Consider the following 9,871-nt stretch of genomic DNA (forward strand, 5'->3'; position numbering starts at 1 on the left):
GCTCAGGCTACAAAAACAAAAATAAATAAAGGGGACTACATCAAACTAAAAAATTCTGCACAGCAGAGGAAACAATCAACAAACTTAAAAAGCAACCTATGGACTAGGAAAATATAATTGCAAACCACACATCTGATAAGGAATTAATACCAAAAATAGATAAGGAACTCTTACAACTCAATAGCAGAAGAACAAATAACCCATTTAAAAATGAGCAAAGGGCTTTTCTGCCTCCATTGCCACCATGGCGCCCGTGAAAAAGCTTGTGGTGAAAGGGGCCAAAAAAGAAGCAGGTTCTGAAGTTCACTCTTGGTTGCATCCACCCCATGGAAGATGGAATCATGGATGCTATCAGTTTTGAGCAGTTTTTGCAAGAGAGGATCAAAGTGAACGGAAAAGCTGTGAATCTTGGTGAAGGAGTGGTGACCATTGAAAGGAGCAAGAGCAAGCTCACCGTAACACCGGAAGTGCCTTTTTCCAGAAGGTATTTGAAATATCTCACCAAAAAATATTTGAAGAACAATAATCTATGTGATTGGTTGTGCATAGTTGCTAACAGTAAAGAGAGTTATGAATTACGTTATTTCCAAATTAACCAGGACAAAGAAGAAGAGAAAGATGAGGATTAAATTTTATTTATCTGGAATATTTTGAATGAATTCTTGAATAAAACTTGGGAACCAAAAAACATGGGCAAAGGATCTGAGCAGACATTTCTCCAAAGAAATGGGTCACATCAGCTCATTGCTGCAGCAATGGTGGAGTGAAAAGATAGGTAATGAATGTGAGCAGTATGTGGGAGGTGTCTCATGTACTTTATTAGGGAGCTTGAAGTCTTCCCTGAAGGTAATAAAAATCCAACAATGCAATAAAATTTATTTTTCAAGTTCACCCTGGCAGCACTATGGAGAAAAATTTAGAAAGGATTAAGATGAGAGCTAGGGTCTGTAGATTAGCTTTTAAGGGTTGTCTGTTATATGTAAAATTTTGTGCTTATGTGACCATGTGATTCTTCCATGGAGAGGTTCAGAGATACTGTTGGATTCTCAAAGGGCTCCATGGCCCAAATAGAGGAGGGTGATCATTAAGGCATCTAATGCAACTGTGATGATGAGAACATGAACCAAGACTGTGGGTGGTATGGCCAGGTGTAACTGGCATTTCTCCAGGCATATCAACCTGAGGGTATGGCTGGGGTACAAAATACTGTAAGCAGGATTATAGTCAAGCACTGCATAATGACATTTCGGTCAAATGGACCACATATATGATGGGGTCCCAGAAGATTATCATGGAGCTGAAAAATTCCTGTAGCCTAATAACCCTGTAGCTGTCATAAAGTCCTAGCACAATGCATTACTTATGTGTTTATGGTGATGCCAGTATAAACAGACCCACTTGCTGCCAGTCATATAAGAGTCTAGCACATACAGTTATGTACAGTACATAATACTTGGGAATGATAACAAATGACCATGTTATTGGTTTATGTATTTACTATATATTTTGTTGTTTTAGAGTGTATTTCTACTTATTTAAAAAAAAAAAAGGTAACTGTTAAACAGCCTCTGGGAGGTCCTTCAGGAAGTATTCCAGAAGAAGGCATTGTAATCATAGGAGATGACAGCTCCATGCATGGTATTGTCCTTAAAGACCTCAGAGTGGGACAAGATGTGGAGGTGGAAGACAGTGATATTGATGATCCTGACCCTGTGTAGGCCTAGGCTAATGTGTGTCTTTGTGTCCTAGTTTTTAACAAAAAAAAAAAAGTTGAAAAAATAAGAAAAAATTAAAAATTTAAGATAATAGAATAAAGATTATAAAGATATAAACAAAGAAAGTATTTTTGTACAGCTGTACAATGTGTTTGTGTTATGCTAAGTGTTATTACAAAAGAGTCAAAAAGTTTAAAAAATTAAAAAGTTTATAAAGTAAAAAATTTACAGTAAGCTAAGGTTAATTTATTATTAAAGAAAAAATGTGTTAAAATAAATTTAGTGTAGCCTAAGTATAGAGTGTTTATAAAGTCCACAGTAGTGTATAGTAACGTCCTGGCCCTTCACATTCACTCACCACTGACTCACTGACTCACCCAGAACAGTGTTGCGTCCTGCAAACTCTATTTATGGTAAGTGCCCTATACAGGAGTATACGTTTTTATCTTTTATACTGAGTGGAAAAAACAAAAACTGTTTTTACTCTTCTCTCACATCACAACCACAAAAGATTCCTGAGACCAAACGTATGGCGGTTTCTCGCCACCATCAAGCAAGCAGTCGATTCTACAGACGTGCTAGCTTGGTGTCCTCCAGTTCAATTCATTCTGATGCTCTCTACCTGGAGATAGTGTCAGATCACACAGTCCCCAAGACTGCCCCTACTTCAGATACCTGTCACAAGTCTGGACCTCTGGAACTTCTGACCAACTGGCTTTAAGTTGAGATTCCTACATCCTCCTCTTTAGGCTCAATTAATCTGCCAGTGCTGTTCACAGCACTCAGGGAAACACATTTGTATATTCTTTATAATATATAAAAAGTTATATATTATAAAGAATACCACAAAGGATGCAGATGCAGAGATGCACAGGGCGAGGTATGGGGAAGGGGCTCGGAGCTTCCATGCCCTGCTTGGGTGTGCCACTCTCCAGAAACCTCCATGTGCTCAGCTACCTGGAAATACTCTGTACCCAGTCCTCTTGTGCCTTTATGGAGACTTCATTGGGTAGTCATGATTGACAACCATGCAGAAATGGGCAAGAAGGGTATGGTCTAATACTACTAGACTGAGTGGAGAAACCCAGCAAGGCCTGCCTGTTCAGATTCTTCTTGGCATCTCTGTGCAGCATTCGTTCCTCCTGGGTGTGGGCAGGACTCCTTCCGAATTGGGGGTTCTTATGACCTACAATCAGATAGGGTAGGTAAGAGAATTTCTTTATGGTCACCTCCAAGAGAGTTGAGAGAATAGTCCTGCCTTGGGGAGAAAAAGGAGGGCAGGAGGTGGTCAGAAGACCAGATATTCTGTTTTCTGAGGCCTAAAGCACCCCAACATTATATAACAAGGGCTATGGGAGTTATGAGTCAGGAACTGTGGACAAAAGCCAATATGTATACCAAAATATCACATATACCATATTTTTTACTGTACCTTTTCTATGTTTAGATATGTTTGGATATGCAAATACTTACCATTGTATTACAATTGCCTACAGTATTCAGTACAGTAGCCTGCTATACGTGTTTGCCACCTGGGAGCAATAAGCAACGCCATACAGGCTAGGTGTGTAGTAGGCTCCATCATCTACGTTTGTGTAAGCACATGCTATAAGGTTCACACAATGACAAAATCACCTATCAATGCATTTCTCAGAATGCATTTTTAAGTGGTGCATCACTGTATTTGGGGACTTTCTCCTTGCCCACTTATATTGGTAAAGGGTGAGGAGAGGCAGAAGTCCCTAGGGTGTTTTACCTATGGGTAAAACCTGAATTTCTGAGTAGAAATGTAGGCTTGCAGGCACTGAATTGACCCTCCATTTATAAAACCATGCCTCCAGGCATGGAATCTGCTACTCTATGTGTGGAATCCCAATATCCAAACATGGAAGCTGGCCCTACAAGCATGAAATCTGGCACTCCATGTGTGGAATCCCAATTTCCAGAATGGATTCTGACCCTAAAAGCATGGAACCTGATACCCCATGTAAGGATCTCTATCTCCAAGCGTGAAATTTAAACTTTCAGGAATGGAATGGACCACAATGTGTGGAATCTCAATCTCCCCATATGGAACATGGCTTAATAAGTATGTTGCTTGGCACTCCAGACATTAAGCTTGTGTCTCAGTCATAGAAGTTAGTTGCCCAAGACATGAAACCTGGTGCTCCACATGCATGGAAGATGGCACTTCATGTATAGAATCTAAGAATATCCAAGAATGGAAACATGCAACAATCATGGAACTTGGCATTCCATGAAAGAAATCTCAACCTCTGAGCATGGAATCTGGCCCCCAAAGCATGTAATATGGCATTCCATGTGTGAAATCTGGAACTGATTTACATGTTTTAGATGTGAAGTCTACCTTTCCAAGTATATAATGTAGAAATCCATGAGCCCCAACCCTACAGGCATGGAACTTGAACCTCTAGGCATGCCATCTAGACATCTAAACATAAATACTTGCTCCTTCTGTGTAGAATGTGGCCCTTAAAACATGGAACCTGGCCTTCCCACATGGATTCTGAATGTCTAGACATGAAGAGTCTCCCCACTTGTGATCTTCCCCAGGCATTAAATATAACACTCTAGGATTGAAACCTTTACTTTTAAATATGGAACTTGACCTTTTAGGCATGGAATTAGGACTTCCAGGCATGCCGTGGGAGCCTGTGAGAAATCCCTCTCTCCAGGCTTGGAACCTGACCTTCTAGGTTGGAACCCGAATCTCGTGGCATGTCACCTGGCCCACCAGGTATGGAACCTAGCTAACTTGGCACAAAATCTCACCTTCCAAGTATGGAACTTGGAATTTTAAGTAGGAAACAAGACCTTGCATTCATGAGAACTGATCTGTAGAAGAGGAATCTGGTTCTCCAAGTAAGGAACTTGGCCTAAAATGGGAAAAAATCTGATTTTCTGTGAGCAGAAAGGTAAATATGAAAGTAATTTGAGACTCCACTAATAAAACTGGAACTTAGCACTCCGTGTGTAGAATCTCAATCTCTAAGCATGGAGACTGGCCTTCCAAGTATGAACCTGAATCTTAATGTTCAAGCATGGAACATGACCATACACACAAAGAGACTGGAGCTTCAGATATGGAGTGTGGCACTTCTGTCACAGAATTTGGTTCTCCAAGCATGGCAACTGGTTTACCAGCATGTAATCTGCACAGTAGGTGTGGAACCAGTGCTTTTATGTGTGGATTCAGGCCATGTAGAAATGAAATTAGGCTTTAAGCATGGCATGCATTGTAAACTGTGTGAAATTTCTCTCTTTCAGTTTGTAACCTGGCCTGGCCTTCTGTGGAATTCGTGTATAACCTTAATGTCATCTGGCCTACCAGGTATTGAATCTCACCATCCAGGCCTGGAATCTTACTCTCCAAATATGGAATCCGGACTTCCAAGTATAAAACAAGGATTAGCCATCATGAAACCTGTTCTATAGAACCCGAATCATAAGGCAATCACCTGGACCTCCAATTATACAATGTGGTGGGCATTAGGCCTAGAATTTGACATTCCAAGTATGGAATCTGTATTTCTAGGCATGAAATATGGCCAAGAAAGTAATGAGTCCTGATCTACAGAAGTGGAATCTTACTCTTCATGTTGGGATTTGTGTTAGTTAGAATTCTCCAGAGAAACAGAACCAATAGGATATATATTTACGTCCCAGAGTCCAAAGGCCAGAGAAGCAGAAGCTCCGGTGTCTAAGGGCAGGAGAAAATGGATGTTCCAGCTCAATAAGAGAGAGCAACTTTGTATTTTCTTAACCTTTGTGTTCTATTGGGCTGTTGTGGATTGGACGATGCCCACCCACATTGATGACAATGGTCTTCTTTACTCAGTCTATCAATTTAAATGTTAACTTCTTCCAGAAATGCCCTCACACAGATACACCCAGAAATAATGTTTTACCAGCTATCTGGGCATTCCTTAGCTCAGTCAAGTTGACACATAAAATTAACTATTGCAAGAACTTTACCATCTATAGGTAAAACCTGTCTTGCAGAGTGTGGAAATGTAAACTTCCAAGCTATTACTTCATCCTCCATTTGTAAAACTCTACCTCCAGGTATAGAACCTGGCACACCATGACTGTAATCTCAACCTCCAAGGATGGATCCTGACTATACAAGCATGGAACCTAGCAATCCATATTCAGAATCAAAATCTCAAAGCATGGAAAATAATCATAATAGGCTGAAACCTGAAATTACACACACAGAACTTGTGTGCCATTCACAGAAATTGGATTTCCTTGCATGGAATCTGTTATGCCAGGCATAGAACCAGGGACTCCATATGGAATCACAATATCCATGCATAAAATCTGGCCCTGCAAGCATGCGACATGGCACTCTATGTGTGGAATCTCAATCTTCAACATGGAACAGCCCCACAAGCATAAAACATAACACTTCATATTTGGAATCTCAGTGTCAAGCATGGAACATGACCTTAAAAGTGTGGAATCTGGTGCTCCAGTCATGGCATCTGGCATATTTATTATAGATCTTGGCTTTCCAAGATCAGGAACCTAATTTCCCATACAGGGAAACTGGCAGTCCGTGTACAGAAACTCAATCTCCAAAAATTGAACCTGGCCCTAGTAGCACAGAACTGGGACTCAGTGTATTAAATCTCTAACTCTAAGCATGGAACATGGCTTCACAAGTGTATGACCTGTCACCCCAGACATGAAACCTAGAGTTTCAGTTGTAGAAGTTTGCTCACTAAAACATGAAGCTTGGCCCCCAAACAATGAACCTGGCACCAGCTGTTTGGAATCTCTACTCTAATATGGAGCATGGTCATACTGCGGAACCCAGGAATCCATGTATGATACTTCAATATCTAGGTATGGAATTTGGCCCTACAAGCATAAAATCTGGCACCCCATGTATGGATTTCAATAATCATCTAACCTTGCAGTTCATACATGGAATCTGGTACTGCATTTATGGAATTTCAATCTCCAAGCATAGAATCTATATACTTAAAGCATGAAACTTGGCCCTATGAGCATTCGACATGGCACCCCATGTGTGGAATCTCAATCTTCTAGTATAACATGGCCTTATAAATGTGGAATCTGGTATTCCAGGCATGAAACCTTGGGTTTTAGTCATAGAAGTTGGCTCTCCAAGACTTAAAAACCTATTTCCCCAGGCGTGGAACCTGGCAATGAATGAATGAATTCTTAATCTCTGAGTGTGAAACTTGAACTACTAATGCTGAAATTGGTACTTACTATATAAGAACCTCAATACTCAAGCACGGGACCTGGCCCTAAAAGCAGGTAACTTAGCATTATATGTATGGAATCTCAAAACTCCATCCATGAAAGCTGGCCTTACCATCATGGAATCTTGCACTCCATGTATGAAACCTAAACTTGCAAGCATTTCATTAATTGGGATCTCCATATAAGCCCCACGCCTACAAACATGGAAACTGGCACTCTGTATATGAATTCTCAATCTCCAAATATGGAACATGCCCTTACAAGTGTGGAATCTGTCACTCTAGCTAAAATTCCAGGCATGGAACCTGGCATTTGAGTCACAGAAGCCAGCTCTACATGCATGGAACCTGGTCTCCCAGATATGGAATCTGGCACTCTGTGTGTGGAATATCAATCCCCAGCCATTGAACCTGACCACATAAACATGGAACCTGTACTCCATTTATGAAACATGGACTTTCAGAGATATATTTAGCTCTCCTCGGTGTAAATCCTGCCTTTTTATGCATATATAATCTGCTTCTCCACATAAAACCTGGCTCTATAAACATGGGAATTGGGTTTCCAATTATGAAACCTGACTTTCCAGGGTTGGAAAGTAGCTCCTGATGTGAATCCTGCCTCTCTAGGTATAAAACCGAATTCTTTAGTCGTGGAATCTGGGCTTCTATATGTACGCCTTGATGATACAGTTATTGAATTAGACCTTTCGAGCATAACAGGAGTATGAAATCTCTCTCTCCAAACTTAGAACCTGCCTTGTGAGGGTGGAACCAGAACCTCCTGAAGTGCCATCTAGCCCACAAGTAAAAAAATTCAGGGTAGGGTTAAGTGACTTTTCCAAGATTAAACAATTGATTTTCTGTGGAGCTGGGGCTGGAATCCAGGTCTCCTGATTCTCAGCCAGTGCTCACTATAGAGATGGTTGTTCTGCTTATCTTTCTTGAGAATGGTGTAGCGAGGGAAAAGAGAACTAGACAGGTGGACAGGAGTCAGAACATGCAAAGTCTGTTGACAGCATTGCCCTGTCTGTCCTGTCTGCCTCTGTTGCCCTTAGACAGATGGCCCAATCCCATTGAACTTTACCACCCCCTTTTTCATGCAAAGGGGGAGTCAGACAAGATGGTTGCTGAGACCAGTTCCAGCCCTGGCATTCTGTTCTCTGCCTCTATGTTATGCTTCTCTTTATTAAGAGCCTCTTCTTGTCTTTGAGCAGCGTGAGACTGAATTGGTCTGGGGCATATCGAGCCATCTAAGCAAGGAGCAACAAGGAGATTAGCTTTGATCCTGCCCTGACCCCCTCCTCCCTCCTGTGGTTTCCTCCATTATTTCAGCTGTTGGCCATGGAAGAGATTTTTGTATTTGGTTGAAGTGTCCCATTCAACCCAGAAAATCCAATAGCATTTTAAAAGATCCTGACTTTGGAGTTAGCCTCACAGCTGCCTGGGGTGCCGCACGATCCCTCTCTATTCAAAGGCCTGTTCTTGTTTTCCATTTTACAGCTCATGTCCTGGACTCTTCTTTCTGCTTGGGTGGGGTTGACTGCCTAAGGGACTCAGGTCCTATTGCCACTTGGATCTAAGCAGGGGAGGCTATTAGGGCCAGGGGAGGGAATCAGACTAACCAAAGAGTTGGGGGAGTTGTTAGGGCATCTCCTGTCCTTTTGCCTGAGGGTAACCACTCCCCTCCCGCCCTGCCCCCCACCCCCAGATGGAGTCTCTCTGTCCCCCAGGCTAGAGTGCAGTGGCACGAGCTTGGCTCACTGCAAGCTCCACCTCCCGGGTTCACGCCATTCTCCTGCCTCAGCCTCCCGAGTAGCGAGACTACAGGTGCCCGCCACCACGCCCAGCTAATTTTTTGTATTTTTAGTAGTGACGGAGTTTCACCGTGTTAGCCAGGATGCTCTCGATCTCCTGACCTCGTGATCTGTCCGCCTCGGCCCCCCAAAGTACTGGGATTACAGGCGAGAGCCACTGCGTTTTAACTATTTGTCCTTCATATGCTCGAAACATAAACTTCTAGTGCTTTTTCTTCACTTGTCAATTTTGGACATTATCTATTTATTTTCCGCAATGGTAGGTAACTCTTTCACACACTGATGCTTCTCGGCTCTTCTCTTCCATCTTCCTAATATAATGTCTAGGCTTTTATGACCCTGAACTACTGTTGACCCCAGAATAAGTATGCACTATGCCATGATTACATTTCTTTTCCTGTCTAGCTTTTCTCTGCCCCTAATTTCAACATTTCTTTCTTTTTCCTCATACTATTTGCCTTGATCCTTGCCGCATTCTCTTCTCTCCAAACCTCCATCATCTCACCTATTTTATCTGCCACCTTTCTTCCCAGAGATCTTGTACACAGAGTCCTTTGTAGAAGAAACACATTCATTTGTTTAAAAACAGACATGGAGTGCCCACTGATAGCCAGACCTGCTTCAGTTAATTTATGAAGTCATTAAGTCATTGCTTTCAATAACCATACGCTGAGTGCCACGCATGAATAATACAGAGATAAATAAAATATAGTCTTTGTGCCCAAGTAGCTACCCTGTCTCTTTCCCTCACCTGGGTCAGGATCTCTCTTGTTCCTGGTACCTAGCCCAGTACTTAGCACATGGGTGGCCCTTAGTAAATATTTATTGTTGAGAACATTATTGGACCCATTTTTCAGGCCCATCTTCACTCATCTCCCCCGAATGTTGCTTAAATAGGGATGATCCTGGTGTCATCCCTATTTAAACCCATGGCACAGTGATTTAATCTCAGAGGTGCTCAGTGCAGGTTTCAGGTTCTCTTCTGCCGTAGCCCTATTATTGCATGGCATGCAATCCTGCCCCACTTCCAGCCCCAGATAAGGTTTCTTGAGCTGCATCCTCTGGCACAAAATCCTTCCTG

The 9,871-nt window shown here is 42.0% G+C and overlaps 1 pseudogene; it reads left to right on the forward strand.

The window, feature by feature from the left end:
* Nucleotides 1–244: 244 nt before the first annotated feature.
* Nucleotides 245–629, forward strand: LOC116457890 (large ribosomal subunit protein eL22-like; annotated as a pseudogene).
* Nucleotides 630–9,871: the final 9,242 nt, after the last annotated feature.

Source organism: Hylobates moloch, unplaced genomic scaffold, assembly GCF_009828535.3.
Source record: "Hylobates moloch isolate HMO894 unplaced genomic scaffold, HMol_V3 SCAFFOLD_18, whole genome shotgun sequence".
Lineage (NCBI taxonomy): Eukaryota > Metazoa > Chordata > Mammalia > Primates > Hylobatidae > Hylobates > Hylobates moloch.